At 45.0% G+C, this 17,427-nt stretch overlaps 2 non-coding genes across 2 annotated transcripts; one reads left to right on the top strand and one right to left on the bottom strand.

Moving 5' to 3' along the window:
- Window positions 1-15,105: 15,105 nt before the first annotated feature.
- Window positions 15,106-15,179, bottom strand: Trnat-ugu. Its single transcript has one exon. It is a non-coding gene; the product is annotated as a tRNA-Thr (tRNA).
- A 174-nt stretch (window positions 15,180-15,353) lies between these two features.
- On the top strand, window positions 15,354-15,427 carry Trnat-ugu. Its single transcript has one exon. It is a non-coding gene; the product is annotated as a tRNA-Thr (tRNA).
- Window positions 15,428-17,427: the final 2,000 nt, after the last annotated feature.

Raw genomic sequence — 17,427 nt, 5'->3', positions numbered from 1 at the left:
ACCGCTCGGGCACACAGGCCGACTTTAATGGATAATTTTTTCTAGTTCCTCCCAAAGACTGAAAAGCAAAGAGCTTGCAGAAGAAGAGATCCACCGTGAGAGGTATCAGAAAGACTATTGCTTATAACTTTGGATTCGGTCGGTTCCGGACTAGGGTCGGTTACCTCAGATTGATTCATTTACCCTTCTCCATCATCTTTGAGAATATGTATGACCATAACGGACACACTGTATAATTGCATATATATACATTAGCCTAGTGATCGGTTATTCTTACGAAAAGATGACCTGTACGGCAATATAAGATAGTATTTTAAACAATGCCGGTATATTGTTATATAAGGCACTGTAAACCTGTAGTTCTACTTATATTATAGCCAACAAGTTAGATGTAGCTTAATCTGATTATTCTACAACTAACACATAATCAAGTATGGTGTCTGAGAGCCAACGGTTCGATCACAAATAGAGAGGTATTCGCCGTGAGAGCCTCAGCGTGGCCGTTTCTTTCTTCTAAATTACGAAGCAGCCATTTGCAGTCGTTGTCAAAACGTCGGATAATGTTACATATCGACAATGCGATCAGGTACCCTGAAGAATTATTTCGACATAGAGGACGGCCGCGGAACGCTATGCTTATAATTTTATTTCCATTTCAAGAGACACCTATTTTATTTTAAATAAGTAAAAAACCACTTCAACAAAAAATAAAAAAGAGTAAAAGAAATGGCCCGCCTCTACTGGCGGACACTGGCAACGGTGCGTGTGGACGCTGAGATTGATGGTTGCCAGCTTCGGCTCCTCCGAGCTAGGTGGTCAGGCACAGCGACTGTGAGAAAGTAGGAGGTGGGTCTTATACCGAGAAGCAAGTGACAAATAAAAGTCTTGAGCCCCGTTTCTGCTGGGACTAGGCGCCAGCTATGCACTTGCCGCTAGATGGCAGGGAGGGTGCACTCGTCAGCTGACCCTGCGCGTATGGTTCGGTCCGCGCCTCTGTCTCGCCAGCGCTTCGGCGATCGCGTGCTCGCACAGACAGAGCGGGACCTGACGATTTCTGTGGAGCGTGCGGCGCACAGCGGGCGGCCGGCAGCGGTGGCGGGGGCGACATCTGGCAACGACGTGGGCGGCGCGCCGGCGCCGGGCCCGGCGCTGCCCCCGGCGAGGTTCGAGTGCGTGGCTGCGGCGCGCGGACCGTCCGGCGTAGCGTGGCGTGGCGGATCAATGCCCGCGCCGCGTACTCACGCAAAGTGCTCCCCGCTGGCCGTGTCCCGGAATGCGTCGAGCCTGGCGGCGGCGGCAGCGGAGGCAGCAGCAGCGGACCTCCTTCCCCGGCCGCGTTCTCCCCTTCATTTGTTCTCCTTGGCGAGCCCCGGCGTGCTTCCACCCTGGGGCCCGGCGACCGCCCGCCCCCCTCCCAAACCCCCTCCCCCTCCCACCCGCGCCACTCATCCCACACCCTCCTCCATCCAACCCTCTTCAATCATTCCCTAGAATTATCTCCCCCCTCCCCCGCCACCCCTCTCCGCCCACACTCCCGCCCCCACCCGTCCTGGCCAACTCCCACCCCTCCCACAGCGCGTCCCTCCCCCCGAGCGGCGGCCCCCACACCGCCCCCGCCGCTGCCAACCCCACCCGGATTTCCCCCTGTCTTCACCCCTCGCAAGCCGTAACATCGCGCCGGGCCTTGCTCGCTTGCTCTGCATCTCTCTCTCTCGCTCCCTCCTCCCTCCCACCGCCCTCACTCCCCTGCTCTCTCTGCACTACTCACCCTTTTCAGCGCGGACCCCTATGCAACCGAAAGGCCGGCCCTTTTTATAGGAACCGTCGGCAAACTCGAACTTTATCTGTATACATATTCAGTGCTCCTTTTAAGCGCGGCCCGTCCCGTTACTGCGAGCGCGCCGGACAGAGCGGAGTACGAAAGGAAGTCCCACGGTTAGGGCAGCGGCCTTCGCGGGAGGCCGGGTGGTTCTGCGGGGACGGCGGCAGACGGGTTCCCACTTGCCAGCAGCCAGCAGCGAGTTAATGGTCGCTCTGCCGTGTCCCGCACTCTCCCGCGCCGCCCGCCACAAAAGCGGCGTGCGACATGCGCCGTGTCTGCCTATGCAACGGCAGATGCCCTCTGTGACCCGTTCGCTACCTGCTCTTTCTAACATTTTGCAGAGCGTCTGGCAGCTGTCGTATTCTAATGAGTTCGGAAGCCTGTGATGTGGTAAAACCGTTCCGGGAAGTTTTCTACGCTCGCGTACGAGGAACATCACTGTACTTCACACAGATATGTCTACAGGGTGCCAGTATGGACAAAAACAAGACAAAACCATTCGGCAAACATGGGCTCTAAATTGTGCACCTTAAGAGTTATGAGAACTTCATTATCTTCGATACTGTGAAACACATCTGTTCTACTGAAAGCTCTCTGCTGTTACGAGGCCACGCGGGATTAGCCGAGCGGTCTAGGGCGCTGTAGTCATGGACTGTGCGGCTGGTCCCGGCGGAGGTTAGAGTCCTCCCCCTCGGGCATGGGTGCGTATGTTTGTCCTTAGGATGTTTTAGATTAATTAGTGTGTAAGCTTAGGGACTGATGACCTTAGCAGTTAAGTCCCATAAGATCACACACACATTTGAACAGCTGTTACGAACAACCTACATAATGCAGTAAACAAACAAGAACACATTATTCTTTCACTGTGAAACAGCAGACCTATTGTGTTCTGCTTGCTGTTACATACGACCTGCACTTGCGAGCCATCGCTAAAGGAGTTCCTCAACATGGTTTCTATTCACAGTAAGACATGGTTGTGTTCAACGTCTCGAGGAATAACGGACACTCTAAAAAAACTCCAGGTTGGTCACGGATACGCTGGCAAGGATTGATGACGTATTTCTGCAGTGTTAGTACCTCATTAATGAGGCCTGCAGACACCAAAGATTTAAAGTGTTGACACAACCAAAAATCCAAGATACTAAACCCAGAGAAATGAGCTGGTCAACGTAATGGATCCCACCCTGATCAAGCCATTACCCAGTAGGATTTTGGATTATATATATGTCGTGCTCGAACATTGTGAATTACACCGAAGGCAGCGGTCTATTGACACACAGTCAGCACGCATTCAGAAAATATAGTTCTCGCGAAACACAACTAGCTCTTTATTCGCGTGCAGTTACATGAGTTACGGGTAGGGAATCTCAAACTGATTCCATACCTCTAGATATCCTGAAAGCTTTTGACACCGTTCCTCACAAGAAACTTCTGAGCAAATTGCGTGCCCGTGGAGTATTGGATCTGTGGTTTCCTCTCAGAAAGGTTACGATACGCAGAAATCGACGGAAATTCACCAAGTAAAACAAAACTGATACCTGGCGTTCCCCAATGAAGTGTTATAGGCCCTAACCTACATAAACGATTGAAGAGACAATCTGAGCAGCCCTCTTATATTGTCTGCACATTATGATCTCATTTACCGTCTAGTAAACTCATCAGAAGATCAAAACCAATTGCAAAATGACTTTGACACGGTATATGAATGGTGCGAAAAATGGAAATTGTCTATCAATAAGGAAAAGTGTGACGTCATACTCCTGCGCACAAAAAGAAATCTGTTACATTTCGATGACACAATAAATTACACAAATCAAAAGGCTTTCATTTCAACTAAATACCTAGGAACTACAATCAGGAAAAATTTAATTTGGAACTGTCACATAGATAATGTTGTGGGGAAAGCAAACCAAAGACTACGTTTTACTGGCAGAACACTTAGTACATGCAACAGGTTTATTAAAGAAACTTCCTACACTACGCTTGTTCGTACTCTGCTAGAATATTGCTGTGCTGTACGGGGTCCTTACCAGACACGACTGACATAGGACATCGAAAAAGATCAAAGAAGGGCAGCTCGTTATGTATTATCGCAGAGTGTGTCACAAATATGATAAGTGAGTTGGGATGGCAATCGTTGATACAACGACTTTTTTTCGTTCTGGCGAGATCTTTTTAACGAAATTTCAATCACCATCTATTTCCTCTGAGTGTGAAAATATTTTGTCACCAACCTACGTTGGGAAAAATGATCATCGTAACAAAATAACAGAAATCAAAGCTCGTACAGAAAGGTTTAAGTGTTTACTTTTCCCACGCGCTCTTAGAGAGTGGAACGGTAGAGAAATAGTCGGAGGGTAGTTCGAAGAACCCTCTGCCACACACTTATGCGTGAATTGCAGAGTAGTCATGTAAATGTAGATGTAGATTAAATGTCTGTGTGAGGTGTTCCCGGACGTTTTCGGAAAAAATGGGCTGGTGCTTCATAATGCATGAACTGCATCTCCATCCATGGTTGGAATTGTACCTACTCTATCAGGACAGGAAAGGCGTTAAACAAGCATTGAGTGTACCTTGCGCCAGTAAACCTGTCTGATGGTGCGCAAGGTCGTATTAGTCTATCGCCAATATTTCCTGCCTATGCATATTTCCTCAACTGCATGTGGATTTTCATCAGGCCATACATGTTAGTTATGAAAAATGACAATTTCCTCCCGCGTGAAATCGGCCTCCTCTGTGAATAGTACCTTTGTTGTGAAAAGTGATGTACGTCATATCTTTGCAACAGCCATTGGCAGAGCTGCAGTCTGGCAAACTGGCCTTGTGGGCGAAGTGCTTGGACACGCTGCACATACTGGTATAGCTGTTGTTCATGGAAGATCGCCCAGACTAGAGGATGACTAAACCGATAGATGCTGAAATTGTACGTACTATAGTTCCAGAATTTTCTTCCACTAGTTGTAATATTAGCTCCTCCACAACAGGAGTACCAATGGTGCGAGGTCTGTCACAATCCTTGCTGTCGGAGTTGCGGCAGCAGAGTTTGCTAGTCACTGGAAAAGACGACTGAAGAACTGTGCAGATGGTACCCTACATTCTGGATATTTTTCAGCAAAAAGGACACGGGGTTGATAGTTGCCTCTATTTGCCAGAGACCATCGTGGAGACTACGTCTACCAAATCCCGTGTAGAATAATACGTTTCCGTTATGGTGGTAAGTCCAAAGACTTATTTCAAAAACTTATAAAAACACGGACTGGTTTCATTAGAACTAATATGCGCTACACTTACCCAGAACTATGAATAAGGTTTACAGTAACGACACTAAAAGATGTATACTGCAAGCTGTATCCAAGGACAAAAACAGAACAATATGTCCTGATTTATTTACTGTATTTTGTAGGTCGTTCGTAATATCAAAGAACTTACAACAGACGAGATGTGTTTCACAGTAGCGAAGATGAATACGTGGCCCTAGCTCTTAAGGTATATATTGTAGAGCCCGTATTAACTGGACGTTTTTTCTTGTTTTGGGTCCATATTCCCACCGCTCAAAGTACGGAATATTTTTTAACACCCCGTATAAACAAATATTTGTTTAAGAATTTTCATTGCGTGTTTATACAACTGTACTAGTTCTTTACGATAACAAACTATATAGAAATAAAGAAACGATCGACAGTCGAGCATGAGAGTGAGCGATGTTGACAGTCTACGTTTTGCAGCATATTCCATATGACCGCGGCAGCAACAACGAGTCGCACCATTCAGAACGGATTTACACGCTGCGCATGTACATGCACTATCATGTTGGCTCAGCAGGGTTCAAAATGGCTCTGAGCAATATGGGACTTAACATCTGAGGTCATCAGTCCCCTAGAACTTAGAACTACTTAAACCTAACTAACCTAAGGACATCACACACATCCATGTCCGAGGCAGAATTCGAACCTGTGACGGTAGCGGTCGCGCGGTTCCAGACTGAAGCACCTAGAACAGCTCGGCCACAACGGCTGGCGCGTAGCAGGGTCTTATCACTTTTATGCACACTTTCGCGACTAGATTAAGTTATTCTGTAAAGTACAGTATCCTATCAGTCCAAAATGGTTTCGAGACTCAATAAAAAATTGGAAGAAGTTAAGATGATAGTTTTAATGTTTCAGAAATCCTACATATCCCCCTCCCCCCCCCCCCCCCCCCCAACTTGTGGAAGACTTATAAAACGTTCATACTACCATGTGAAACTGTCAGAAAAGTCCATCTTTGAGATGTTCAACTCACGCATCACAATGGCTAGAATATCGGCTGCATCATCAAAGCGTTGACTCTTCATGTGAAGTTCTCAACTTTGTTGTCTTGTGGTAGCTTCATATGATGACACCAAGTTTCTTCATCCGTCACGATTCTTTCTAGAAAAGAATTGTCCGCGTTTTTCATCTCAGTGAACTCGTGGCAGGCTTCACATGTTGTTGTTTTTGTTCGGGAGTCAAGGTATGCGGAACAAAACCCACATACTTTTGTCTTCTTCAAAACATGGTGGAGAATTTCATGAACTCTAGATTTAGTGATGTTGCTCCACTGCGATTTGTTCATAAAATGGTTCAAATGGCTCTGAGCAATATGGGACTTAACTTCTTAAGATCTGAGGTCATCAATCCCCTAGAACTTAGAACTTCTTAAACATAACTAACCTAAGGACATCACACACATCCATGCCCGAGGCAGGATTCGAACCTGCGACCGTAGCGGTCGCGCGGTTCCAGACTGTAGCGCCTAGAACCACTCGGCTACTCCGGCCAGCATGCGATTTGTTACACAACAACGTTGACACAGTACGGCCGCACGTCTAATACTTGACTGATGCTGCCTGCTCGCAGCTGACTGGTCCAATGCACATTTGTTGTTCACAGTTGTTAGCTCGAGCTGCCACCGCAGTTACTTCATGACGTCGCGTATATGCCAGGAAAAAAATCAGTCTCGGAACTTTTTGCACAGACAGCATAAACATACCATACAGAGTAATTACAACTGTAACGTTACCGGCATCTAGAACTCACTGTGGCAAGTGGCACATGGTGTATGACAACGGTGAATAGAAGAGAAAAAGTGATCAAGTGCATTCTCTTACTGGTTGTTCCTATGATAGCTGTCATGTAAACAGGTTATAACGTAGCATATTCTTAGGAGTTACCATATTGCAATGAAAGCTTAGCTTGCCGTGGAACCGGGAGGAGAGCGGATTTTGGTTCTCACGCTGGCACAGCTAACGCCGGCTACTGGGCTGAGCGAGCCGTGTACTTGCTTAACGCTGCGTGTAATACGTTACACGTACTCTCTACGAATCTGAAGGCGTACTACTAAATATTAACCGATCTTTTTCATACTTTATGTACCAAATTCTACGGATAACACAACCACACTGTTAAAATTTCAAATTAATAACTTCAGTACTTTCGGAGTAATAAAATTTACCTAAATCACATAAGAACCGTGCTGGCACTGGAAGCGGTTGGTGCTCGTACGGTAGGTACTTCCAAACCAAGGTAACTGAAGTGTTGGGTGTTTCAAGGAAAGCGGGAAAATATCATCCATTAATACACAATGAAGACGAAAATCGGTGTTGACTGATCGTAGGTGGTCACTGAAGAGAACTGTGATGGACAACAGCTGCAAAACTCACTTCAAAACTGAAGTTCGCACTCGCGTACTGTGTCAGCAACAAAACACCACACAGGGAGCTCCATAAGCAGGGAGTTGCAGGGCGTCCGGGAATTTCAAAACCATTCATCAGTGATGCAAAAGCAGGAAAACGTAGTGCCATAGCCGTAAAGCTGGAGTATAGAGCAGTGGAAGAAAGTTGTTTCACGCTGTGTCCACTTTCTGACCGAGTTTACATCCCGAGAGGGAATCAAGGCGGAATTTGGTGATGCTTTGGGCTGCCATATCGAGGTATTCCATGCATCCCATGGAATTGTATAAAAAATTGACAGTCCCAGGGAACATCGCGCTGTTACCGTGTAACGCGGTCAATTTTTTTGAGTTATCCGTTTTCTGGCTGGTCTGATGTGGCCCGCCACAAATTCCACTCCGCTAACCTCTTCATGTTAGAGTAGCACTTGCACCTTACGTCCTAATCATCTGTTGGATGTATTCCAATCTTTGTCTTCCCCTACAGTTTTTACCCTTAACAGCTCCCTCTAGTACCATGAATCTTATTCCTCGATGTTTCAACACAAGTCCCACCATCCTGCCCCCTCTTCTTGTCAGTGTTTTCCGCACGTTCTTTTCTCAGGCGGTTCTGCGCAGAACCTCCACGTTCCTTACTTCATCAGTCCACCCAGTTTTCAACAGTCTTCTTGAATACCTCATCTCAAAAATCTCGATTATCTTCTGTCCCGGTTTTCCCATCGTCCTTGGTTTCCTACTACATCTGCTGTGCCCCAAATGAATAGGGAGTGGACAAAAATGAGAAGTACCAAAAACATAACACGGTGTAGGTAAGTACCTTCCAGTCGTCTCTGAATTGATAAATACAGGTCCTGTATGGTTTTCAACGGAATCTTACACCATTCTTCCTACGAAATAGTTGGAACTTCAAGTAACGATGATGGAAATGAATAGCGATCACACACCTTCCCTCCAAAGTAGGCCACAAAGACTCAGTAATATCATGATTTGCTTACTGGGCATCAGGACAAATGAGACAATTCATCCTCGTGCTCACGAAACCAGTCCTGGACGATGAGTGAACAGAGGCTCTGTCTTCCTGGAACACAGCATCACCACTGGGGCACATACATTGCACCACAGGGTCGACCTGATCAGCCAAAATGGTCACACATCCATGACAGTAATGCAATCTTGCAGAGATATCATTATCTCCTAGGTGAAACACCTAATCCACAGTGACATAAACACAGTACTCTCAAAGATAAAATTCACTATATAAGAAGGAAATGACAAAAAGTTAAATTTCTTATGCGTCAGAATGCACAGACTCAATAATCAAAATGAATGTTCTGTATACGGAAACCCACCATCACCATTACAGCCATACAGAGAAACTCAAACCACCGTATAACACATAAACATGCAGTTTCCGATACATGCTACACAAATTGGATATATTGGAGTCAATCGGGACAAATACTAAAAGGAGCTGTTGCCGATCAAGCAAATGGCTGCAGAAGATCGATACGAAATAAACATGACAGACAAACTGAATCACAAAATTAAAACAAAAATGAAAGAAACTCTCGATATACAATACCCAACAGATCAATAGCAACGTACAAACGCAGGTATGCAGAACGTAAAAACAAAGAACACAAGAACACACGAGATATGGGAAGAAGAAACATCTAGAACAACAAACAAATGGTCCACACCTGCAACAGCAAATCAGCTCAGAGGTTTGCCAACATATTTAAAAAAGAAGGACCGACAATAAGGTACAGAACAGACAACGCTATAAAAAAAGAAACTGAGGACAATCAACATTAATACGAACACAATACATCTGGAATTTATCAGCTCACGTGTCAGGATTGCAATTCAATTTATTTTGGACAGACAGCTACAAATGTGAGCATTACATATGTTTTTGGTGTGGTCTTCAGTCAGAAGACTGGTTTGATGCAACTCTCCATGTTACTCCACCCTGTGCAAGCCTCTTCATCTTGAATAACTACTGGAACCCACACACTTCTGAATCTGCTTACTGTTTTCATCTCTTGGTCTCCCTTTACGGTTTTTACGTGCCACACTCCCCTCCAATACTAAACTGATGATCCCTTGCCGTCTCAGAATGTGTCCTGTCTACCGATCCCTTCTTTCAGTCAAATTTAGCCACAAATTTCCTTTCTCCCCATTTCTATTTAGTACCTCCTCATTAGTTACGTGATCTAGCATATAACCTGTAGCATTCTTGTGCAGTACCGCATTTCAAAAGCTTCTATTCTCTTATTCCCTAAACTGTTTATCGTCCATGTTGCACTGTACATGGAATAAAAGACCTTCAGAAAAGACTGCCTAACACTCAAGTCTATATTTGGTGTTAAAAATTTCTGTTCTTCAGAAACGTTTTTCTTGGCATTGCCAGTCTACATTTCATATCCTCTCTACTTCGGTGATCATCAGTTATTTTTCTGCTCAAATAACAAAACTTATCTACTGCTTTAAATGCCTCGTTTCCTAATGCAATTTACTCACCGTCACCTGATTTAATTCTACTACACTTCATTATCCTTGTATTGCTTTGGTTGATGCTCGTCTTACTTATATCCTCCTTTCAAGGCACTTTCCATTACCTCCATCTGCTCTTTTAAGTCCTTTGCTGTTTCTGACAGAATTACAAAGTCATCGGCAAACCTCAAAGTTTTTATGTCTTCTCTTTGGACTTTAATTCCTACTCCAAATTTTTCTTTGTTTACTTTACTGCTTGCTCAATATAAAGATCGAGTAACATCGGGGATAGGCTACAAGCCTGTCTCACTCCCTTCTCAACTCTTATATCCTCCGCCTGGTTGCTCTACAAGTTGGAAACAGCCTTTCACTCCCTTGCATGCCTCTTAACTCTTATGTCTTCCGCCTGGTTGCTGTACAAGTTGGAAACAGCCTTTCGCTCCCTGTATTTTACCCCTGCTGCCTTCAGGAATTCAACGGGAGTATTCCAGTCGACATTGTCAAAAGCTTTGTCTAAGTCTACAAATGTTATAAATCTAGACTTACCTTTCTTTAACCTATGTTCTAAGATAAGTCGCAGGGTCAGTGTTGCCTCTCGTGTTTCTAAATTTCTCCGAGATCCAAACTGATCATCCACGAGGTCGGCTTCTACCAGTTTTTCCATTTTTCTGTAACGGATTCGAGTTAGTATTTTGCAATCATGACTTATTAAACTGATGCTAGGTGTAGAAGTATGAAACCAGAATTTCCCTATATATGGTGCTAGCCGTCAGTGTAGGGCCCGTGAGACCGTGCATGCAGCGCCATCTGCTTCCTGCAACGCCTGACGACGATTTTCAACACACAGTAACCCAAGTTCCAAACATCGGTATCTGTTTCAAACCCTTAAACATGTCGAGTTTTGTGCCTACGAACTATGATTTGCGGACAGCATTGGTTTTCCATTATTATTTGAAGAAAACATCAACAGAATCACATTGAAAGCTTGTCGAAGCTTTCGACGAACATGCTCCTGGGAAAAGAAAGTGATTCGAGTGGCTCAAAAAATTCGAAAGTGGTGATTTTGACATAAGAAACGTCGAGGGCGGTAAACCATCAAAAAGGTCGAAGACAACTAATCACAGGCCTTATTGGTTGAATATGATACTCAAATTCAGCAGAAACTCGCGGAACAATTGAATGTGACGCAGAAAGCCGTTTGTCTTCGGTTGAAAGCTATGGGAAAGATGCAGAAAGTGGGAAAATGATTTCCACATGAACTGAATGAAAGATAGCAAACAAATCGAAAGACCACTTGTGAAATGCTGCTCACCAGATAAAAAAGAAAGCCTTTCCTCCATCGTATAGTGACAGGTGACGAAAAATGAATATATTTTGAGAACCCTAAGCGTCGTAAATCATGGGTGAATTCAGGCAAACCATTGACATCCACTGCAAGACCAAATCGTTTTGGAAAGAAGACAATGCTGTGTGTTTGATGGGATCAGAAGGGTGCCATCTATTATGAGCTAGTGAAACCTGGTGAAACCGTTAACACTGATCGCTACCAGCAGCAAATGGTGGATTTAAATCGAGCATTACGTGAAAGACGGCCGCAGTATGGAAAAAGGCAACTCAAAGTCATGTTGCTCCATGACAACGCCCCATCACACACAGCAAAACGGGTCAGGGAAATCATCGAGACGTTCAGTTGGGAAATACTACGGCATGCGGCTTATTCTCCAGACATGGCTCTGTCTGATTATCATCTACTTGGTTCACTGGGACACGCTCTCGCTGTGCAACGCTTCAATTCGTATGAAAATGTACGAAAATGGTTCGCCGAGTGGTTCGCTTCAAAATAAGTATTTTTTTTGCGTGGCATTCACAGCCCGCTGGAGAGGCGGGAGAAATGTATAAATAACAATGGAGATTATTTTGAATAAAATATTGTTTACCAGTTTCAAACAACAGATTCCATTTCCATACTTCTACACCTGGAAACTGATAGTTCGGTACGTTTCACACCTGTCAACAACTGCTTGCTTTGGACTTAGGTCTTGCAGTACTCTGTCAAATTCTTCTCACAGTATCGCATATCCCATCTCTTCTTCATCTACGTCCTCTTTCATTTCTATAATATTATCTCCTTTGTATAGACGCTCTGTATACTCCTTCCACCTTTCAGCTTTCCCTTCTTTGCTTAGGACTGGTTTTCCATCTGAGCTCTTGATAGTCATACAGCTGTTTCTCTTTTCTCCAAAGGGCTCTTTAATTTTACTCTAGACGGTATCAATCTTTCCCCTAGTGAAATAAGATTCTAAATCCTTACATTTGTCTTCTAGCCACTCCTGTTTAGCCACTTTCCAGTGCTTATCAATCTCATTTTTAGACGTTATTATCCCTTTTCACCTGCTTCATTTGTTGCATTTTTATATTTTCTCATTTCATCAGTGAAATTCAATGTCTTCTTTGCTATCCAAGGATTTCTACTAGGCCTTGCTTTTCTACCTATTTGATCCTCTGCTACCTTCACTATTTCATCTCTTAAAGCTACCCATTCGCCTTCTACTGTATTAGATATAGATTCTATTGTTTAGACACAATGAACAGGAAAGAGTAAAACCAGAAATTATACATTTGCAGAGGAGCTTATGAATGTGAACCACAGGCCAACACACATAAACACCGACCTAAAAATTCTTAAATGCTGCAGCCGCCCTCCACAGAAACTTTTAATAGAAGAAAAATTATCATATCACACACACACACACACACACACACACACACACACACACACCATGTGTCAGTTTGTTACTGTCTCTTCTCTCCCGAAAAATTTATGTGCTGTAATCACTATTTCCAACGTGGTACATTTGCCTAAGTTTTAATAATAACAAGAAAATGTGTAAAATAATAATAATAATTGGTTACTTCTGTGCTAAGTGAATGAGTATAATATGAGTCCAAGAATTTATACATCAGAGAAATACTTTTTTTGAAAAGAATTCGTCCAAAAATTTGAGACGTGTTTATATTCCGCAATTTATTTACGAGCTGTAACAGCAACAAAGTCTAATAGCTTTGACAAGATCATAGTTTACTCGATATAAAATCATGTGTGCACTCATTTATCAGTATTTCGCTTGGTACTACAATAACTGTAGACACAAGTATACATAATACAAGTATGAAAGCGCGTAAATAGAGGAATGTAGTTACTTTCCAGCTACGTTCGGGAAAGACATCCTTTCTATAATTTTTTTCTTAGTGGCGAGTACTTCTCTTTCTGACTTGTCTCACTCAAATTCCTGCAGTCTTTCAGTTCCGCCCATGGACTTACACCAGAATGCGAATGGGCATATTTAACTGCCTGGAATATTTTCTGTAGCAAGTCAGGCTGTAAGGCCATCCACGTAGTCAAACCTTGAGGGAAGTAATGAAACAGCTCGTACTCCGTGGTAGAATAGCTTGTAATTTTCTAGAGTTCATGCTACTTTATTCTTGGAACGTTAGCTAAGATATTTGGAAACTGACATACGTAAAAATTATAACACTACTAGTAAAACGTTCTAAGGGGGCCTGACTTCATAACTCCCATACGACACACACACGCACACACGCAAACAATACGCGCCACCCTGCTTCCGCAACATAATTTTGTCCTCTTATACAGTACCTATTGCAATAAATTTGTGTTTATACGTATACTAGCAGACACGCCAATATTTCACAATTATCTATGGAATTTGGATATACATTTCAATCTCCTTCTTCCCATCTCTTTGTACATCTTCTCCTCACCCATTCTTGGTCCATCTCCTTCTCCTCCCCCTTCTCTCTGTCCATCACCTCCTGCGGCGTCTCCCTCTGTTTATCTACTCCTGCGTCTCTCTCCATCTCTTCCGCTCGCTTCTCTTTGTCCGTCTCCTTCTTCTCAGTCTCTATGTCCATTTCCTCCCTCCGCCCTCTCTGCCCACCCCCCTTCCATCAACTCTATGACCTTGAGCCTCGTTTATTGTTACTGCGAATTCATATTCCGTAGCACTATTGTAATCAAGCCGATAATCCATATACACTTTTCTGTTTTATGTAAAAACCGACTGCGAGGAAGAAAACGAAATTATACCTTATTGCGTAAACAGTTTTTTTAAAATTATACTTAATGAGGAAGAATATATACGGGAGATACAATTTGCCTGTGAGAAAGAAAATAATACCGCACATTCTCATATCAGAACCCAGCTCAGTACCTTGTTGTTTAAAAAAAATATGTAGACCATGTCCGTTAGAATGTCTATTAGAGTATCGTGTAAAAATTTGAAGTAAATCAGTCAAGAATTCTTCAAGATTTTTGGCAAAGACGTGTGTGTGCATGTGTGTGGCCTATGTTCATCCGCATATTCATTAGAGTATCGTGTAAAAATCTGAAGTACATCGGTCAAGAACTTTTCGGAATTTTTAGCAATACATTTTCCCCTCTGTATGTCTTATGTCAGTCTGAATGTTTATTATTATATGTATGTGGGTGTGTGTGTGGGTGAGTGGGTGGGGGGGGGGGCAGTCTACGTCCGGCCGCTTGTTTATTATAGTATCGTTTAAAAATCTGAAGTAAATCCGTCTAGAACTTCTGTAGGTTTTCGGTAATAGCCTTAAACTACAACTTGCCTCCATCTATAGGCATGGACTATGTACAGTATACATATTAAAAAATTGTAGCCCATGTTGTCCGAAAGTTTATTAGAGTATCGTTTAAAAATCTGAAGTAAATAGGACGAAAATTGAGGTGACAGAACTCATTGACATCCTTTGCTCGGCATAGTGCAACAACTCAGCGTGACTTGGACTCAACAAGCCGCTGTAAGTTCCCTGCATAAACACTGAGACATGACATCTCTATAGCCGTTCATAATTGCGAAAGAGTTGTTGGTGCAGGATTTTTTGCAAGAAATAACCTCTCGATTGTGTCCCATAAATATGAAGACAGTAACTGTTCTCGAAAGAACAGATTACTGTTGTTGACCGTGCAGCTTTTCCCTGGAATAAATGATGACTGACTGAAACCCTCAGCTGCCGACAGGTGTTGTTGACATACCTCGATGTGGACAGCTGAAAATGTGTGCCCCGACCGGGACTCGAACCCGGGATCTCCTGCTTACATGGCAGACGCTCTATCCATCTGAGCCACCGAGGACACAGGTGAATAGCGCGACTGCAGGCACTTATCCCTTGCACGCTTCCCGTGAGACTCACATTCCCAACTGTCCACAATTCTACATATGTAATTTACCTTATAGACATCTTCCCATTCACTCATTACTCGCGCACGCTTTGGGATAAGTCCCTGCAGTCGCGCTATTCACCTGTGTCCTCGGTGGCTCAGATGGATAGAGCGTCTGCCATGTAAGCAGGAGATCCCGGGTTCGAGTCCCGGTCGGGGCACACATTTTCAGCTGTCCACATCGAGGTATGTCAACAATACCTGTCGGCAGCTGAGGGATTCAGTTAGTCATCATTTGTCCCATAAATGTTCGATGGGATTCATGTCGGGCGATCTGAGTGGCCAAATCATTCGCCCGAATTGTCCAGAATTTTATTCAAACCAACTGTGAACAGTTGTGGCCCGCTAACATAGCGCATTGACATCCATAAAAATTCCATCGTTGTTTGGGAATAGCTGCAAATGTTCTCCAAGTAACCAAACATACCCATTTATAGTCATTGACCGGTTCAGTTGGAGCAGAGGACCCACTCCACTTCATGTAATGCGGTAGGGCTGCCATCGAAGAAGAATAACTGACAAGGGACACTACTCAGTCTGTGTCATACCAAGATTTGGGTGATCGTCAAAGTTGTCGAGCCGACCGCTCTCGTAAAGCGGGAAATCTGGGTTCGAATCCTAGTCTGGCACAAATCTTCATCTGGCGGAACTGGATTGCCCCATTGCAACAAAAGTCGAAAGTTTCCTACATGAGACTAATTTGTTATACACTCCTGGAAATTGAAATAAGAACACCGTGAATTCATTGTCCCAGGAAGGGGAAACTTTATTGACACATTCCTGGGGTCAGATACATCACATGATCACACTGACAGAACCACAGGCACATAGACACAGGCAACTGAGCATGCACAATGTCGGCACTAGTACAGTGTATATCCACCTTTCGCAGCAATGCAGGCTGCTATTCTCCCATGGAGACGATCGTAGAGATGCTGGATGTAGTCCTGTGGAACGGCTTGCCATGCCATTTCCACCTGGCGCCTCAGTTGGACCAGCGTTCGTGCTGGACGTGCAGACCGCGTGAGACGACGCTTCATCCAGTCCCAAACATGCTCAATGGTGGACAGATCCGGAGATCTTGCTGGCCAGGGTAATTGACTTACACCGTCTAGAGCACGTTGGGTGGCACGGGATACATGCGGACGTGCATTGTCCTGTTGGAACAGCAAGTTCCCTTGCCGGTCTAGGAATGGTAGAACGATGGGTTCGATGACGGTTTGGGTGTACCGTGCACTATTCAGTGTCCCCTCGACGATCACCAGTGGTGTACGGCCAGTGTAGGAGATCGCTCCCCACACCATGATGCCGGGTGTTGGCCCTGTGTGCCTCGGTCGTATGCAGTCCTGATTGTGGCGCTCACCTGCACGGCGCCAAACACGCATACGACCATCATTGGCACCAAGGCAGAAGCGACTCTCATCGCTGAAGACGACACGTCTCCATTCGTCCCTCCATTCACGCCTGTCGCGACACCACTGGAGGCGGGCTGCACGATGTTGGGGCGTGAGCGGAAGACGGCCTAACGGTGTGCGGGACCGTAGCCCAGCTTCATGGAGACGGTTGCGAATGGTCCTCGCCGATACCCCAGGAGCAACAGTGTCCCTAATTTGCTGGGAAGTGGCGGTGCGGTCCCCTACGGCACTGCGTAGGATCCTACGGTCTTGGCGTGCATCCGTGCGTCGCTGCGGTCCGGTCTCAGGTCGACGGGCACGTGCACCTTCCGCCGACCACTGGCGACAACATCGATGTACTGTGGAGACCTCACGCCCCACGTGTTGAGCAATTCGGCGGTACGTCCACCCGGCCTCCCGCGTGCCCACTATACACCCTCGCTCAAAGTCCGTCAACTGCACATACGGTTCACGTCCACGCTGTCGCGGCATGCTACCAGTGTTAAAGACTGCGATGGAGCTCCGTATGCCACGGCAAACTGGCTGACACTGACGGCGGCGGTGCACAAATGCTGCGCAGCTAGCGCCATTCGACGGCCAACACCGCGGTTCCTGGTGTGTCCGCTGTGCCGTGCGTGTGATCATTGCTTGTACAGCCCTATCGCAGTGTCCGGAGCAAGTATGGTGGGTCTGACACACCGGTGTCAATGTGTTCTTTTTTCCATTTCCAGGAGTGTATTTCACAACCAATCAATTAAATACTAACG

Source organism: Schistocerca americana, chromosome 5 (assembly GCF_021461395.2).
Source record: "Schistocerca americana isolate TAMUIC-IGC-003095 chromosome 5, iqSchAmer2.1, whole genome shotgun sequence".
Lineage (NCBI taxonomy): Eukaryota > Metazoa > Arthropoda > Insecta > Orthoptera > Acrididae > Schistocerca > Schistocerca americana.
Note: the sequence above shows the minus strand (reverse complement) of the source record. Positions and strands in the feature narration are given on the sequence as shown.